The sequence below is a fragment of the Vicugna pacos genome, chromosome 12, assembly GCF_048564905.1.
Source record: "Vicugna pacos chromosome 12, VicPac4, whole genome shotgun sequence".
Lineage (NCBI taxonomy): Eukaryota > Metazoa > Chordata > Mammalia > Artiodactyla > Camelidae > Vicugna > Vicugna pacos.
The window spans coordinates 50,499,135-50,519,187 of record NC_132998.1 but is presented as its reverse complement, the minus strand read 5'-3'; the positions used below and the strand labels follow the sequence as shown (position 1 = coordinate 50,519,187).

Genomic DNA, 20,053 nt, shown 5'->3' with positions numbered 1-20,053 from the left:
TAAGTAGGAAGGTGGAGGATAACTGCCCAGCAGTTGTGAACCCCTCCTCCTGCCCTGCATGGTGATGGTCTTGCGTTGATGAACATACTGGATTGTCAGCAGTCTGGCTTATATTCCCCCTTCCTGGGGAGAAATTCTTTGTTTTCATCATTAACAAGAAAGCTGTATGAAACAGAGATTTCATAGGTGACTATGTGAAACTAGTGTGAAGGCTGAACTTCACCCAGAATAAAATTGCAACTTGAAATATAACTTCTTATAATTATAACTTTCATGTCATCAGTAAGATTTTTAAAAACTGAATATACAGAATATGAAGATAAGCTTTATAAATAACTGGAGAGTAAAAATCATTTTTATAGCCATATAAAATAAAGTGCTATTTTTTTCTCCTTAGCTCTTTACACTCTATTTCATATGTGCTTTATAATGCACATCATTCATCAGTAGAATAGCATATGCATATATAGTCTACATTAAATACATATATTTGGGTTATACGCTCATTACTTTTTATTGATGAGCATATACCATATTGCATGTGTTTGGAGATGTCTCATCTCCCAGATACACGAGAGCAGTTTGAAGGTATTCGGTGGTATTTAGAGTCTTTAACCATGAGGTTTTACCCACTAGGCTTCACCCATCTTTTCAACCTCATCTTCTTTCTTTTTCCCCTCATCCTTGCCTTAAGCTTACAACCATGTGAAGTCCTTCAGCAGACCAGTTTACTCTCACAAACCTATGCCTTTGCAACGATGAATAATACTAGGATGCAACCAAGTGAATTTCACTGTTTTTTATTGAAACTGGCCTATGGTCTTAGAAGTCTATTTTATAAGGATGGAAAATTTGTGAGAAATATTAGCATATTTGAAATAACCATTTATTACCCTGTTGTCTAAACCTGTAAACACATATAAAATTCCCTAGGAACTAACTATATAGAGACTTCAAAGAAAAAGTATTTTAAAGTAATAGACAATGAAAACTAATGAACATGGAGAAAAATAATGTCCTCATGTTCCTTATGAATCAAAACCACAAAAAAGAAAAAGTTAAATTAAGTTTAGCATCGTTAAAAAGTTCACATGTAAGATGGATTGTTAATTGTCTGCAAATTTTATTTTTACCTTTTTAGTCATAGACTCCCTTGTGTCTTAGCTTGTGCATAGTAGAGTTGGAGACCACGTGTCCCAGGCCCTTTCGCAACTAGTCATGACCAGGACTAAGTTCCACCTACTGACAAAGCAACTTAAGCAGTTTCTGAGTAACATCCTTAAAAGAAACCTGATTGTCCCTACTGAATGACTCTCCAACTTCACATGGGCTGTAACTTAAAGGTGGTTGTATTGTGCAAACTTGAACCAGGAAGGAAAACAGAAAATCTAAGGAAGGAAATCTGAGTCACCTCATGAATGAATCCTCCTGTCCCCCAAACCACCTATCAGCTTGGACTGGAAAGAAAGAAACATCCCATCCTTTTTGATCCTGTAGATTGGGTATAATTAGTGCATATTATATCAAGATATTTAATAACCATAATATCCAATTAAAAGAGTCTCATGCAAACCCAAATATGGGAAGTTTTTCATTTCTTTAAAGACAGTTCATAAGACACTCAGTGGTTTATTTATATCCTAGAAAGATAATAAACCGGTTCTTGCTTGCTATAATTTTTTCTATATCTTACTTTGGGAAATGGAGAAAGATAAATACATCCATCCATATATATATATGGATATATATATATCCATATATATATAGTGCTATTATAAGTGAAGAGGTTTAGCTCAGTGGTATAGTGCATGAAGGTCCTAGGTTCAATTCCCAGTACTGCCATTAAAAAAAGAAAGAAAGAAACCTCATAACCTGCCCCTCCAAAAGAAAAAAATTTTTACTTATTATGAAAATGATCTATTAAATGTCGTCAAATCTTTTGGAAATGTATACTGCCATTGAAATAGATTATTTCATCTACTCATGGTATAAAAATAAACAAACTTGTCACCTTAAAATTACGATCTGCTTTTATGGGTCAACATTACATATGTATATAGCTTACCCAAACAGGATTCTGAATATTTCTTCTGTACAGCTGTCCTGCTTAAAAAAAAGAAAGACCAAAAGGCCATGACATGTGAACAACACATTATAAATTTCAAGCATCTCACAAAAAATTTTGCTCTTCCTATTTTAAAAGAAAGTGAAGTGTCACCAGCTGCTTCCTATCAGTGTTATGGTAGGCACACCGTGTAATCTCACTTTTCTAGCATTTGGAGTGAGGGAAATGAAGAGTTCTCTAAGAAGCTTTAGTTCTGACGGGTTCCAATGCAGTCAACATAATAGAAATTTTGTTTATTGTTTTGGTCGGTGATTGCAGTAGAGAAATTAAAGAATTTTTGGAATTTAAAAAAATGACCATCTTAAAATTACAGAGATCGTAGAGTAATAAAACTTGAGTTGATTGATAGCCTTTAAAACTATTATCATATATTATTTGATAGTATATGAAATTAAAATATTATAGCTTTCCAGTCAATAAATACAGATCTGCAGTAAAGGTATTTTACTATAAATCAGTAACTTCAGTGTTATAGTAAAGGTATTTTTAAAGACAGTGAAGTATAATTATCTTGATTTTCTTCAATCTTACTCTGTTCTAAGATTATAAACAACTCTTAAGATATGGGAAAAAAAAAGATGTTGACATTCCATTAATTTTTCAGTATTTAGCAACCACTTTTTTTTAGGACTGGGAAGATACCTTTCACTTCTAAAACTTCTAAAAATTTTATCTGTTATTTGAAAGGGAGGGACTAATCCTCTTCTATTTTTATTCATTATCTGAGGCATGGTAATTTAATCTTTCTCAGCTGTAGGCAGGTACTAGACTCTACCTTCGCTCACTGCTATAATGTGAATTTGAACAATTGGATGTCCCAGCCCAGACAGAAATATTATATATGAATCTTGAGTGAAAAAGCATAGTGTTAAGTAAGACAAAACTGGATGAAGCAATTTGGGATGAGGTGAGCAAATGCTAACCTGTAAATGCACACCTGTTTTACATATATATGTGTGAAGCTTTGTATTGTATCATGTCCCTCTGCATTTTTTTTATCAATTCTGTAATACAGGCATATATGTAGTATTGGTTGTGTATGTGTGCATGCATGCATGCAAACAGTGTAAGCTAGATATGGTGGAGTTTTGTAGCAGACAAATGAAATTTCTTCTTTACTGTGAGGTACTGGTATGCACTAAAGCCATGTATAACGATGTTCAGAGTAACTTTATTCATAACAAAAAGCTGAAATCAACCCAAATGGTCATGAATAGATGTATCATTGTATAGTCACACAATGGAATTTCAGCAGACAAGACACAGCAGGAACTTTAAATATGCCAGCATAGTTTGGGCCGACAACTTGCACTCATATCATCTTTCATATCAAAAGCATCGCTCAGGTAGCCACGGGTCCTAGAATGAGGAGTTATGTGCAGAAGTTCAGTGGAAAGTTAAGCCTGCACAATCCAGTAAGAGTGTGTCAGAGCCAGAACTGACCTGCACAACTGTGGGTAAAAACCAAAATATTTGTTATTTTAATTCATTGACGTTAGGTAGCTACTTGTTACATAATAGTTTTGAATTAAAAGCTGGCATTGTAATACTTACAGAATAACATTTTATATTGTTTATTTTCTCTGTTTTGGTGAAGTATATTTTCTCGAGAGTCAGTCCATTTTACTATGTAGCCTAATTTATTTTATAAAGCTTTTTTAAACTTTCCTTTTGTTACCTTATTTGTGCTTGCAGAATATGTTAATAGTGTTTCCTATTACATTCTAAAAATTGATCATTTATGTACTTTTCATCTTTTTTTCTTAATCAGTCTCACAAGGGGTAGATAGATTTTATCAGCCTTTTGAAATTATTAACTTATGTCTTAGTAATCTTCTTTATAGAATGTTTGTTTTATAAATCAGTATTTTATATTATTTATTACATTGATTTCCTTTTTCCAGTTTGTGTTCATTTTACTTTCTCTCCAGTCTTAGTTTCCTAAAGCATGTGCTTAAACCTATCAATTTTCTTCCAAAAATTTCAACATGTTGTCAGTATGTGTACATTTTCTGTTTGCTTGAAAATAAGGTGTATTTTATTTTAAGTGCAATATTTTATATGCAATTAGGTAACTGGTAACTGTATTGCCTAAATACTCTACCACTCACTGATACTACATCAATGTTCTATCAGCTGCTGAATTAATTACATAAAAATTCCCTAGTATAGTTGTGGATTTATCTGCTTTTCCTTATAATGTATCTTGAGAATGGCTGTGTTTGGTGAATACACATTTAGAATTGTTTTGTGTTTTGGGGAATTGAAATTTCTTGTTAGTATATGTTTAAATCTAGTTACAGTTTTTCTATTAGAAGCTAATTTTTTCTAGTAATATCACTGCATAAGCATTCTTTTGTTAGTTTTTTGGCTGTACTTTACTTTTCTGGTCTATATTGATGAATGTTCTGTGTGAGGTTCAGAAGAATGTACACTCTGCTGTTGTTGGATAGAGTGTTCTATAAATGTCAATTACATCAAGATGTTTGATAATGCTGTTTAGGTCACTATGTCTTAACTGATTTTTCTGCCTGCTAATTTTGTCAATTAATGATAGAGGGGTGTTGAAGTCTCCAATTACAATAGTAGATTTGTCTACTTCTCCATGAACTTATATCAGCTTTTGCTTTATATATTTTGATTCTCTGTTGTTAGGTGCATACACATTAAGGATTGTTATGTCTTCTTAAGAAAGTGACCACTTTATAGTAATGTAATGCCTTCCTTTTTCATTGATAATATTTTTTGTTCTGTCGCTGATTCTTTTGAAATGAATATTAGTACTCTATAGTTTTCTTTTGATTAGCATTTGAATGCTTCATCTTTTTAAACTCCTTTAATTTTTTTATTGAGATATAGTTAATGTACAATATTCTATAAGTTTCAGGTGTACAACATAGTGATTCACAATTTTAAAGGTTACATTCCACTTGTAGTTATTATGGAATATTGACTATGTTTCTTGCATTGTACTATATATCTTTGTAGCTTATTTATTTTATCTATAGTAGATTGTATCTTTTAATCCCCTACCCCTAACTTGTCCCTCCCCACTTCCCTCTCTCCACTGGTAACTAATAGTTTGTTCTCTATATCTGTAAGTCTGCTTCTTATTGGTAGCATTCACTAGTTTGTTGTAGTTTTTAGATCCCACACATAAGGGATATCAGACAGTGTTTGACTTACTTCACTTAGCATAATAGCCTACAAGTCCATCCATGTTGTTGTAAATGGCAAAATTTTGTTCTTTTTTTTTATAACTAATATTCTATTATGTATGTATACCACCTCTTCTTTATCCATTCATCTGTTGATGGACACTTAGGTTTCTTCCATATCTTGACTATTGTAAATAATGCTGCTATGAACATTGGGGTGCATACACCTCTTCAAATTAGTGTTTTTGTTTTTTTAGGATAAATACCCAGGAGTGGAATTGCTGAGTCATATGACAGTTCAATTTTTAGTTTTATGAGGAGTTCCATACTGTTTTCCATAGTGGCTGCACCAATTTACATTCCCACCACCAGTGGATGAGGGTTCCCTTTTCTCCACATCCTTACTGACATTTGCTATTTATGTCTTTTTGATAATAGCCATTCCAACAGACGTGAGGTGATATGTCATTGTGGTTTTGATTTGCATTTCCCTGATGATTAGTGACACTGAGCATCTTTTCATGTGCCTGTTGGCCATCTGTATGTCTTCTATGGAAAAAATGTCCATTCAGGTCCTCTGCTGAATTTTTAATTGGGTATTTTTTTTTGATGTTTTGTTGTACAAGCTGTTTGTGTAGTTGATAATGAGGGAAGCTATACATATGTGAGTGCAAGGGATGTACAGGAAATTTCTGTGCCTCCTTGAATTGTGTTGTAAACCAAAAACTGCTCTAAAAAATACAGTATTAAAAATCTTATGAATAAAATGTGAGGTCTTTTAAGAATGGTCTAATTTTTATTTATAACCTCAATATAACAGGATACTTCACCTTAAGTATGTACTAAATTTTTGTGGAATAGGCTGTCATGAACAAAATACTTATTCACCTAATTTTAAAAAACATAAGTCATTCCCAGCTCATAACTCACTACACAAAATCATTTTTAATAAATATTTTTAATTTATGAATACATTCAAAAACCTTCAATTTTATTCTCACTTTACAGAAAGAGTCAAAATAACTATTGTATGATTTCCTAGCTCAAAGCAGTTATTCCTCAGACATCTCTCACAGTAAAATGTGTGTGTTTTTAGTCACAGAAAGAGATCTCTGTAAGGGAAATGCTGCTGAAATCTGTTTAGGTTTATGTTAATTACATCCCTAAATTCCCATACTTCTAATAGTTGAAGTGAGGAGCCCAGAGTTTTCCTAATTCTCTTCAAACATTCTAATGGGAAAAAAATTACTGTAATTCTGTGTGGTATATTCCTTCTCGGTTAATAGTCTTACTTGTATTTGTAGGGCAAGTCAGGTAATTTTCTACTAAAGAAGATTATGAGTACTACTGAGGAAAGATTAACAATAATAGAAAGTATTTTCCTAAAGATTCATGTTCAAAACTAGTTGGTAATACCAACATTATTTTTCAAAATTCTAACCTTCAGTTTACTCCCATGTGAGAAATTTAGTTAAGAGAAAAGATACTTGAATATATACTGTGGTATAATTATCTTGAAGTGACTAATTTCCACCAATAAGAATTTTGATACAAATAAGGCCCAGTGTGTTACTGTGATATTTTCCTTGATGAAAAAAGAGAAACTGATGTTCTCACCAATACTCAACTGGATTTGTTTTGGTAGTAATGTATTTTGTTACAGAAATGGATGTCCAAATTGTGTTTGATTGGACCAGTACTCAGGAAAGTAGAGGAGGACCTACTTGTAAAGAAACCATTAAATGGAGAAACCTTTCATTTTGTTTCCAGCTTTTACTTATAGCCACTGTATTCGTTCTGCCTATGTTTTCTATATTTTCTTATAGCACGTTTATTAAACACCATAGCCTGCTTTTATTGATTTAATCATAAGCCTTGAGAAATATATACTCCAATTCTTATTTTATTTAAAGGCTCAGTTTTATGAAGAGGGTATAAAGAAGGTGGAGTAAGAAGACCCTGAGCTCACCCTGTTTTATGAGCACAGCAAAGTTACAGCTACATACAGAGCAACTGTCTATGAGAATGGCCTAGCAGAAAAGATTTTCCATGATGGAAAATATTAAAAAAAAAACAAAACACAATGAGATGGGTAGGATGGGTGGAAATGTGGTCTTGTCGGAATGCACACCCCAGGCTGGTGACTCATAAACAGGTGGGACGTCACAACCGCTGAGGTCCTCCCCAAAGAGTAAGGGAACTAGGCCCACTTCTGGCTCCCCAGCCTGAATGTTCTGCACCAGGAAGAAGAGCCCTCAGAAAGTCAGACTTTGAAAACCAACAGGGCTTACATTTGAGAGAGCTGAACGAAATAGAAATTCTGCTCTTGGAGGGTACACACAAAATCTCACAGGCTCTGAGTCCCAGCACAGAGGCAGCGGTTTGAAAAGTGCCTGTGTCAGACCCATTTGCTGATCTTGGAGAGTCTTCCAGAGAGGCAAGAGGGAGCTGGGATTCTCCCTGTGGACTACGACATTGGAGGCAGCCATTTTTGGGATCTCACTGTATCATGTGACTTGGACACTGGCAAATGTCACGTTGGAATCCTCTCTTTAGCTCATTAGTGCTGGGACCAGCCCCACCCACCAGTGGGCCCACAGCAACTGCAGGAAGCAAAGTCTCACAGATAGCTGGACCAGGGCTAGCCCTGTCTACCAGCACACCGACGGCAGTTAACCCCACCACAGCAGAGGGCCACAGGCAGCCCACGTAGGGAACACTCCAGAAGCACTTAGCTCTGGTGACAGAGGGGGGCATGCTGCTAGTCCCCATAGGGCATCTCTTGCATAGAGTCACTTCTCCAAGTTCAGGAGACATAGCAAGCCTACGTAATGTATAAAAATAAACACAGAGATCTGGCAAAGTGAGGAGACAGAGGAATATGTTCCAAATGAAGGAACAAGACAAAACCTAGGGAAAATAACTAAATGAAAGAGATAAGCAATCTACCTAATAAAGAGTTCAAGATAATGATAATAAAGATACTCACCAATTTTGGAGAAGAATGGATGAACACAGTGAGAACTCCAATGAAGAGCTAGAAAATATTTTTTTAAAAATACACTAGAAGACATCAACAATATTATATAGACAAATGGGTTAACAAAACTGAAGACAGAGTGGTAGAAATCACTCAAGCTAAACTGAGGAAAAAATTTTTTTAATAAAGACAGTTTAAGAAACCTTTCAGATAACATCTAATGTACTAACATTCATATTACAAGGATCTCAGAAAAAAAGAAAGAGGGTTAAAGGGCAAAGAACTTATTAGAGGAAATAATAGTGGAAAATTTCCCTAACCTGGGAAGGACACTGACATCCAGGTCCAGGAAGCAGAGAAAATCCCAAAGAAGATGAACCCAAAGAAGTCCACACCAAGACTCTATATTACAATTAAAATAGTCATTTTTCATTCTTTTTCCTTTGTGTTTTAATTTCTGAGGTTTCTTTTGACCTGTCTTCCATATCACTGATTCTCTGCCATGTCAAGTCTACTGATAGTTTCTCAGAAGGTATTACTTACTTCTGTTAACCGTGGATTCTTTTTTCCCCCATCATTTTCATGATTCTTTCTTACAGTTTCCATTTCTCTGTTCACATCTGTTCTTGCATGTTATCTACTTTTGCCAATAGCATCCTTAACAGATTAACCATAGTTATTTTAAGTGACTTCTCTGATCATTTCAACATCTGTGTCACAGCTGTGTTTGGCTTTGGTGATCACTTCACCTTTCAGAATGTATTTTCCTTGCTTTTGGGAGTACTTTGTAATTTTTGTTGTCATTGTTGAAAGCCAACGATGTGGACTAATATGAATAAAGAAAACAGGTCTTTAATATGAGAATCTACATTAATTTAGCTAGGATTTAGGCTCTAATTAATGTTTGCTGTGGCTACAGGTGCCTCGGCTTCATATTCCTCTGGTGTCTTAGTTTTTAATCTCTCCTTTACTTTGGGCTTTTCTAAGTATGCCTCTTTGGAAAAATGTATGTCTTCTGGCTCCTTCAGCTGTAATCTTTGATCTTATATGGGAGCCATGAAGATATCGTGGAAAACTGTAGCTAAAAGAAATCTCTAAAATCTGATTAAATCTCATTGTTTTAACATCCTGTATCAGAAGATTGTGACTTTCCCAACTTTTTTTTTTTAATTGCTTTCTTCTTTCTTCTCCCTCATCCTTTCTTTGGTGTCACTCTTCTCAATCTGTTTCCTTGATGTTCTGACCGCTATTGACTATTTTCCATCTTTGGTGACACAAGAAGGCTAAAGAAGGCAGGAGTGGGAGCAGTGCCCTCCCCTGGCTGGAGTAATGCAGTGGCGGTCTTTTCCCATGTGGAGTAGCCTTTCTTATGGGGAAGGCTCTGCGCAGTATTTACACTGATTCTCTTCCCCTCCCCTAACATAGTTAGAGGGTATCTTTCCTTATCTGCATTATGAGAACCTAGTGTGATCCCTGGAGGTTAAACACACAAAAACTTAACCTTGGCTTTACCCCCAAGAGTTTCTCACTCTCAAACTGAAATCCACACCCAGTCTAGAATAATTTGTCAAAACAGCTTCTGCTCCCAGGTAACAAAATCTTGGCCATGTCTCCCTGGATGAGCACATCTCTACAGATTTTGGAGTGGTGGTTTGCCCTCTGATAGGTCCAAGTAGAATCCTTGGTTTTAAGTTTTTAAATTTGTTCATTTTTTCCTTGTTTTAAGAACAGGAGTGATGACTGCCAAGTTTTTACATGCGAGTCCCTTACTAGCAGTCCCCTTTAGACAGTTTAAATTTTCTCATTTATGGGATCAGAATGTTATTGTAGATCATAGTGAAAAAAACTCTTTTCATGGGTAACAAATGCTCTTCATTGAAATCACTTTGATGTACAAAGATTTAAACATAAAAAAATTTCATAAGTATTTTCCTAATTTAACTGTTATCAATTAATCAGTGAGTTCTGATTTTCTAATTTTTGTTGTAAGTGAAATAGCCATATGTTATATATTTTCAACTGAGCAGTTCCATTTGTTGATAAACATTTAGACTCATGTGATTTATCTTTTCTTCCAGATACACAGCTCCAACCCTGGCTACAGAAGATTGACAGAGTTGAGTGTGTCATGACTCTACCAAGATCCCTAAAGGTATTTTATGAGGAAGATAAATGTTTTTTTTTTGCTCCAGATAAATCTTGTAAAATCTTAGATTAATATAATTCCACTTATGGGCTAGAGAAAAGAAGGCAGATTTTACAGTACAGAAACGTTATTTTTTAATGCTAATGATGACATTTGTTTCTCTCCTACAGACATATTTTTAAAATTTTTAAATTTTATCTAGAGTATTATTTTTAATGAGAATTGTGGTAATTATTTTTCCACTTTACATAAATGATCTTATAGTTGATTATCTGATATAATTCTTTTCTTCCTGGGAGGCATTTGCCAAAATGTTTTCTTTTTTTTTTTAATTGAAGTATGGTCACTTACGATGTGTCAATTTCAAGTGTACATCATAATGTCCCAGTCATAGATATAGATATATACATATACACACAAACATACATATATTTGTTTTTATATTCTTTTTCATTAGAAATTATTATAAGATATTGAATATAGTTCCCCTATGCTATACAGAAGAAATTTTTGGGTTTTTTTAATCTAGTTTTATATATAGTGGTTAACACTTGCAAATCTCAAATGCCCAAATTTACCTCTTCCCACTCCCTTTCCCCCGGTAACCATAAGATTGTTTACTATGTCTGCAAGTCTGTTTCTTTTTTGTAGATGAGTTCATTAGTGTCTTCTTTTTTTCTTTTTCTGGATTCTCTGTATGATATCATATGGTATTTTTATTTCTCTTTCCTACAGACATATTCAGTGATAAATATGAATATTTTTGTATTTTGGGTTCCTTGGGGCAAAAAATCCATAATGTTATCTACTTTACTTGGTTTAATCATGAGTCAGAATTCAATCTAGCTTAGGATTCAGGAAATCTTCCTAGAGGTGAATAGTTGAGGAAAACTGACAATTAGCTAAGTAAGAAAGAATAACGGCCTTCTGTGTGGAAAGAATGGTTTCCAAGCAGAGAAGAAAAAAACGAATATATTAGGAAGCAAGAAACAGCATGACGTTTCCTAAGAACAGCAAGTGACTCCTCCTTATTCCAGCATGAAGGGGACGGGCAGAAAAGGAGTGCGGTCAGAGAGCTGTTGTGATGGTGCTGTTACTTCCTAAGTGAGAAGGAAAAATGAGGAGGGAGACACACCTGAGAGGGGGTGAACATGGGGAAGAAGGAGTAGACCCAGGTCGGTACTCTACGAATGGGGAATTTGTAACCTGCTGCGTATTTATAGTCAATAGCACAGCACTGATAGTGAGAGCAATGTGGGTGATTGCAGAGAGGAACGAGCGAAGGTGAGCAATTCAGGAAAAACCAGAATTTAATCAATAGAAAAAGGAGTCAAGGAAAATGAAGGTATACTAATGTCTAAATGGGAGAGAAAGCAGGGTGAATGGTGTCACAGTTATAACTCAGTGGGCAAATTATATATTCTCCTCACTTTAAGGAGAAAAATAAGGTCGCCAATATTAAAATCAGTGCATCAGTGACAAAGTACAGAGTGTCTGCTTTTCTTACAAATATAGAATTTGCCTATTGAATTGCTTTTTCCAGAGTACTTTCAGTAAAAATATAAAGATGTTAGTGGGTTAAGAAATGACGGAAACTGATGAAAGATATCATACCAACAGACTGAAGAAATTTAGTTGCAAAGTTAAAAGAGAGAGGGAGGGAGGGAACTGTAAATGGAGGGGAAACTCTTGAGTGTGTGTGTGCACTGCCATGGGAAAGACTTGAGCCTACTTGCAGTCTAGGGGAAAAGAGCAGGTAATGATGAATAAGGATGCAAATGCAGACGAGAGGAGAGTGCCCAGGTAGTGGAAAAGGGCTAGAGGGACACTTCCCTTCCTGCCACTTTGGATAATTGGTTAGTTCTGTGCTTGGATAACTGTGTGGGTTGGGGATGATATGGAGGGCAGAGAATTGCAGAAACCGTAGTTTATGATTTTATTTTCCTTGTTCTAAATCTGAGGAGACACTGTCAAGTTAGACATTCAGTTCTTTCAGTTTCTAAAAGTGTTTACATGGAAGCAAATGTTTATCTACCATCTTTACAAAGCCTCATGGTTTGTTGGTGATCTGTCCTTCTGAAAACAAACACATTTTTGAAAAAATAACCCCCCAAAATATATAAACAAGCCTATGTCCTCTTACGTAGCGTACTGAAAATAAATACTGAATTGCTTGGAACTTTGCGAACCCTTTGGAATTACATTACCTGAGGTAAAACTATGACCACATGTGAATTTGTCACTAACTTAATCAAGGGGAAAATACAGTAAATTCTTAGTGTGAAAAGAGAGGAAATAAGATAGACTTGCTGATTTGCCTTCCTGTTTCTTATCTGCTCCATTTTCCTTTCTGCATCTTTACTAAGCTCAGGGGAAGGGCAGCAGCTGCTCTGGAAGTGCCACACCAGCTTGTGCACAGGCACTTCTTCCCCATTGTGAGTGAAATTGACTAGAATCACACAATCTTCATCAATTTCCCACTCAGTAGAAATCAGTTCTTCTATGCAAGAGGGCTGCGCTACATTCGCTGTGCAGCTGGCAGTCCCATGGAGCTACGTTGGAGAGAGAAAAGAAGATGACCTGCTGCTAGTGAGTGAATGCACTCTGGGTGGGTGTGCTCACCTGATGCTGTGATTGGAATCAGCCTTCTATAGACGGAGAGCAGTGGAGGCTCAGATTGATCTGACGGAAATGAAGTTTCTTGTTTTGATGCTCAAGTTCCACTCTAACTCGTAACTAACGAACTAGCATCCTGCACAGTGGTACCCCGTTCCACACGCAGCAATTATGTAAGAATAGCATTCCAGACTTGCGTTCTGTGACTGGCTGGCGTACAGGCTGCTAGTGTGGGAAAAGCTTTCCACACAGATGTTAGCTGAAAACAATGGAAGTGACGGCAGCCTTACTGCGATCACAATAAGAGGACAAAGATTTAAATTTAAAATCTTTAAACTAAGGCACAGGATGATTCATGCTGAAAATAGTTTTGTTTTGTTTTTTTCTTTGTGTGATTTATGAGACTTCTAAATGAGTAGATTTCAAGTAAAAGCACTAAATGGGGTGATCTTAGTAACCAGCCTGGTGTAATCTCCCAATAGTCTGAATTGGAATTTCCTGCAAATTTATTACAAAACAGATGCCATAATTTTGTAATCTAGACCTTGTGGGTCTAATCAGTAATTATGGATGAGGCACAAGAATCAGTCATATAGAACAACTTCCCAGATAATTAATGTGCACAGTAAAGTTTAAGAACAATCCTTGTATACTGACCTTAGTAAATGACAAATTGGCAGCATAAGTATGAAAAAAGAATTCAAAGTCACCTTCAGTTTAAATGTTATCATTTTTAAACTAGTACCAGTGAAATAAACCCACACATGAAAAAAAAACAGAAAATGAAAATTGTATGAATAGAGGACAATTATCTGAGTAATTTTAGTTATCATTTGAATGGCAGAATCCATGTTTCTTTTCGTACAGACAATAATTGAGCCAAGCATTTGAAGACATTTAGTAATTGCTTTTGACTTCTCTGAGCATCTTAGAGTTAGATACCAAATGTGCCTACTGGAAAAGAAGGCTCACGTGGCTTGCTGAAATCATCATAATCCAACGTATTACAGAATTTAAGCTGTACATCACTTTAGCACACAAATGCGAAATATATGGCACAATAAGTGCCTCTCCCCTTCTTGAATCAGTGGTATCACTCCTTCATTATCGCAGTCCCACCCCATCCTCACTCCCAACCCACGGTCTGCCTGTGCCAGAATCTGTGTCAACGAGGCTCTCCATTTTCCTAATCTGTAAATTACAGGTAACCACGCTGAATACATAAATTATCTCATGGAAAACAATTTCCTTTTAGTTTAGGGACTCGGATTAGATTAAAGACCCTCGTAATCTTCAAAAGGAAAATTCTACACAATGTAGGGACATGCACTAATTAATAAGCCTTTGTTGGCTTAGTTTGAAAAACTCCAATATAGACTGATAACTTACTTTACCTAACTAAAAATTATCTTGGTTTTTATCATGGTCTTGGAAATAGAAATTCTTGTTTTTCATAAGCTATTTACTTATATAAAAAGATGCAACCAAAGAAGTAAAGATATTATCCTAAATGTCTCCATTGTTTCAATTAGTTCCTAGGAAATTAATTCACTGAAGAAAAAAATATTATTCAGCAAAAGTGAGCATAAGATGTATAACTGAAACAGTTTAGAAACAGTCTTTGAAATTTAACTAACCTAGGTAGAACAAAAAATAGTGAGCATGATTAGAATCTATCTTTAAAATGTTCAGATGTCTGTTGCCTTATTATCAAACATTATTGGTGAGTGCACCCCCGCCTCTGCTACATGCACTGGGGAAGGAAGAGTTTACACACTGAAATAAAGACACTTTGTAATGTTTATTCTGAACTTTCTGTATCAATGAACAAGAAAGCAAATTGTAGCCCATCAACTGGTGATAACCTTTTCTCTTTTGGGGGATGTTTTATCTGGCTTTCCAAATACTAGCATTGTCACGTACTGAATAGTTTCACTGTGGGAAAGAAAGGATGGGGAGTGATTCTTATGCACAGTTTTTGTGTTTTGTGTAACCACTCACATAATTTGTGTATCCCAAAAGGCATTAGGAACAGAACACATGAAATCAAATAAAAAGGAGTGACAAAGAAATTATCGTAAATCTTTTTTACCCTTAAATGCATAAATGATCCAAAACCAAAAAAGTTGTACTTCATAATGATACGCTGCATCCCAGGCTCTGTAATGATCCCTGTGACATCTTTTTTCCACCAACCCCAGCTAATAGCCAGGTCAACTTCGTAACTCTTTGCCCTTCTATCTTGTATTCATAATTTTCCAGTAATTACAAGATTACATTGTGAGATTACTCATTCTCTACTACTAGTCTTTTAATTCCTTGAGACTATGGACCAAGATTTGTTTATTTGTTATCCTCAGAATCTGCAGTATATTTTGTATATATCAGACAGCTAATACAATTTCGTTGAAAGCATAATGAGTCATTTGGGAAAAAAATCTTAAATATTAATGTGATACCAGATATCTTTTGAAAAATATAGATTATCTCCCCATAAATCTTTCTTTCCTCTCCAGGCTTTACAAACCAGAACAATATTCAGGGATTAAGAGTAGAGAGCTGTTAACTCATACTGCTTATGTTTCAATCATGAGACAAGTAACCTTTGTCCAAACTGTGCTCCAAGTGAATTGTGTTGAATTTATTCAGATCTGGATCAGCTACACTTAACATCAGATTTTTCAATAGCTTGCCGTTCTCTGTTGAACTGGAAGGAATTAAAGGATGAATCTGTTTAATTAAAAGCAAATACTACCTCGGTAAGTGTAGCTTATTTACTTCATGGATGTATTTTGAGGGTTAGTTTTTGTTTGCCAATTACTAAGAATAGGAGACAAGAATTACACAAAAACAAAATCATAACATTTAGAAAAAATATCTTGGGTAGATAACTTATTTTTACGATATGTGATGTGGTCTGTGCCTCACAACAGAGTTCTTTCTCTGAGCCCCTAAGGTAATCCTGAGCTGTTTGAACTGAAGGCACACAAAATAGAAAAGATAAAAATACATTTAATTTGATGGTGATTGACTTGAGCTTTGCAGTTTCTTCCATGTTAGTTTACAGATTGTGGTTTGTTTTCCATTCTAGCACTATGTATAACCTTCAAGTAATACTGATAGTGAACAGTTACCACACCTCAAAATAAATGTTATGTCCAATTTTCTAATCTGTGTTTTTCTTTACCCCCAGCTGATCTTTGTGTCATTTAAAGTTCATATAATGCTTTTGTCTTTCTAAGATGTCCAGCCATTCTTCAGGCTGGTATTTTCCATCTTTCCAGTCTTACCTGTCACACAATAAAATTACAGAAAAGAACAGAAACTCCAGTGATAAAGGAAATCAGCCGTGCATTTCCCAAGGTAATCCAGAGCAGAAAAGGAAGAAGGTAGTGTGTCTAAGGGGAGAATATTCTATTTTAGGAAATTCACTTGCAATACAACACTATTTTTAGATGGATACTCTTAAGTTTTTCCTCTTTCATTAATTATGATCAAAGTCTGAGAAACAGGAATAATTAAGTGTATATACATATATTCTACTGAAAGAATAATTCATAAAGAGACAGTTTACCTTCAAAGAGAAAAATGTATCAAGGCATAAGATGACCACTTTATCATGAGAGGGAGAAATAAATGATATGGCAAACTTGTTGAGATGAGAGACACAAGTTTCTCATTTCTTATCATTATTTAGGAATGTACATTTATTTTGGGGTAGACTTTTAAAAACAGAAACACATGAACTTCTGCTATACCCCATCACAGGTATCAAATGGCAAGTGAAGGGCTGAGAAGTTGCTGATTGGGACTGGAAAATGATCCTATTAAATAAAAGAAAAAGGAGAAAATGTTTCTTAATTATACCATATTTTGAAGCAATGACTGTCATGTATAAAATAAATTCTAATTGAGTATATCTCTTTATATATGAAGAAATAATATGAAGAATATATAGAAATAACAATGTAGAAACAGAGTCATAGAAGGGCTTAAGTCAAAGTTATCTATTATTAAATAATACGGACCTTTTAAAAACACTAAGCAAAAATTAGTCAACAGAGTGAATGCAATATATAATATCTTAACTAATATTGCCTGGGGCTTGCAAAACACCAAAAATGTATTCCCTCCTTTTTGTTTCCATTTTCTCTCTGATTTTCTAAGAAATCTGTATTCCATGAAGAATTCTAAAATTTGAAGCTATCAAAGGCAAAGGGCTATCAGTTACGAGGTGAGTAACTGAGACTTTTATGGATGCCATGAGATTTGTGTGTTGTGGTATGACTAACATGATTAACAGATTAGATAGAATATTGTTAGATTAAAATATGAGAGTTAGATTTTTTATATTCATTAGAATTACATAAAACTTTACTTAGAAGTATGCGTGTATAGACTAAGTGTGCCTCACACTGAGGGGAGATGCCAGCTTTAAATGCTGCTGTTATCTCCTCTGTTAGCGATTTTTCTATTCATATGCACTTTCCACACAGTCTTTCTGAAGATACAGAAATCTGGCCTCAGGAATAGACCCTTGCATTTACAAAACAAAACAAAACAAAAGAAGTATGTGTGTATGTGTATAATTAGAAGTACATACATGCATAAAATACATGATGAAGTGTACACAGTGGTAACAAAATGTATATACTGTATTATATAATACAGTGCAGATATATATATAGTCAGGCTATCGAAATATAAATATTACCAAATCAGTATATTGAAATAATAATTATATATTTTTATATATTAAAACAACATAACTCTTTAGGTCTGACAGAGAACTGAAATCACTGCCCCCAGAATTGGAGAGAAAGGAGGATACAGAGAGTCGCAACGTACTGGCACACCAACCCATGAGCAGAAGTGTCTGAGGGAACGAGTGCTGGGTGGGAGAACCTAACATGTAACTGACAGATAGCTGGAGGCTCAGTGTGGACAAGTCTGAGAGTTAAAAACTCCAGAGGGAACTGATCATAGACTAGCCCCCACAATTCTGCATTTTGCCTCCAAGAACTGGACCTGGTTCTCATAGTGAATATCAGACAAAAATCCCATCATGATTCCAGCCAAGGGTGGGGGGATTTTACTAAACACTAACCCAGTGGATTGTTTGTTTTCAATAACTGACCTGGAGGAAAGGATGTATCTAATTCTAGCCACCTCTGGCGTTCATGTGGAGAAGGGAAATGTCCAGCTCCAGCCACTTCTAGCCATCCCGCCCCATCCGAGGGGGCAGGGTTAGGGACTGAGAAGCATTCGTCAAGTTCACAGTCCCGTGGCACAGGCTCACTAAAAGACTGAGACTGAGTCATGAGACTATAGGAACATTCCCTTCTCCCATATCTTATCATCACATTACTAAGGCCCAGATTACTACAGTTCCTTTTACCCAGTACCTCATGTCCACCTATCAAGAAAAAATTTTCAAGGCATACCAAAAAGCAAAAACGTAATTTGAAAAGACAATGCAAGCATCAGAACCAGATATGGCAAGGATGGAATTATCAGACTGGGAGTTAAAAACAACTATGGTTAATATGCTAAAGGCTCTAATGGGTAAAATAAACACTATGCAAGAACACAGAGGCAATGTAAGAAGAGCTGGAAATTCTAAGAAAAAATGAAAAAGAAATGCTAGAGATTTAAAAAAAACGACTGTAACAGAAATGAAGAATGCCTTTAGTGGGCTCAGTAGTAGACTGGACCTGATTAGGAAAAAAATCTTTGAGCTTAAGAATATATCAATGCAAACATTTGAAACAGAAGAGCAAAGAGGAAAAAGACAAAAAAAAAATGGCACAGAATATCCATGAACACTGGAGCAGTTATGAAAAATATAACGTGTAATGGGAATATCTAAGAAGAAGAAAGAAAGAAAGGAATATAAGAAATATTTGAAGCAACAATGACTGAACATTTCCCCCAAATTAATGTCAGAAACCAAATCATAGTTCCAGAAAGCTCAGAAAACACCCACCTAACTAAATGCCTCTAAAAGGCATTTTATATGCAAATTAGGCACATTATATTTAACCTACAGAAAAAATCTTGAAAACAGCCAGAGAGAGAGAAAAACAAAACAAAATGAAACAAAACCCTTACGTTCAGAGGAGCAAAGACAAGAATAACATCTGACCCTTCCTTAGAAACCATGTAAGTGTGGAGTGAAATATTTGAAGTGTTGAAAGAAAAAGATTGCAAGCCTAGAATTTTGTACCCTTCAAAGCCTAGAATTTTGTACCCTTTCAAAGGAGAAATAAGGACTTTCTTATACAAACAAAAATTGAGGGAATTTGTTGCCAGTAGGCCGACCTTACAAGACATGTTAAAAATTCTTCAGAGAGAAGGGAAAACATATAGGTTAGAAACTCAGATCTTTAGGACAGTTAAAAAGACTGTATTTCAAAATACTTTAAAACTTTGTAAATATTATATATGTTAAAAAATTTTGCAAATCATTTAAAACTCAAGTAACAGTTAAAATATTTGTAATAATGGTACTTTAAAAATAATGTGTCAGACATTGTGCTAAATTCTGTAAATACAAAAATGAGTGAAAATATGTCCCATTTTGGGGGAAAGTTTGCAGTTCAGTGTAGGGATTTCTTGAGGGAAAAATTATAGATATATTCATATGGATTAATGTACTATCACTTCGTAAACAAACAGCAACCCAACTTTCTTCACAGAGGTGATTCTTGATATTTGCTCTGAAAAATTTTGATACCTTAATTGATATTCATAATGAACTATACATGTAAAAACCATTAAATTGAGAAAAATATCATTAATTAACAAACTAATCATATTCCTTCAATTAACTGTATTCTCCTCCTTTGAGATCACAACAAAGACAATCAGTCTATGGTGGAAATCAAATACAGAATTGTGGGAGTTTGTCTGATTTGACCAAATTTTTTGCAAATCTGAAATGGTAATTGCAATGTTATTTGTAGGCTCATAGGATTCCCAGGAATACATGAATTACACCAATTATCTGTAATAGGGATGGCAGAGGA

The 20,053-nt window shown here is 35.0% G+C and overlaps 1 long non-coding RNA gene across 1 annotated transcript in view; it reads left to right on the top strand.

Moving 5' to 3' along the window:
• Positions 1 to 20,053, top strand: part of LOC140700248 (uncharacterized) — a 67,160-nt gene that overhangs the window by 13,251 nt on the left and 33,856 nt on the right. Inside the window, exon 2 of the long non-coding RNA XR_012078614.1 lies at positions 10,342 to 10,415. This is a non-coding gene — a long non-coding RNA (uncharacterized lncRNA). The remainder of the gene's footprint in view (positions 1 to 10,341; positions 10,416 to 20,053) is intronic.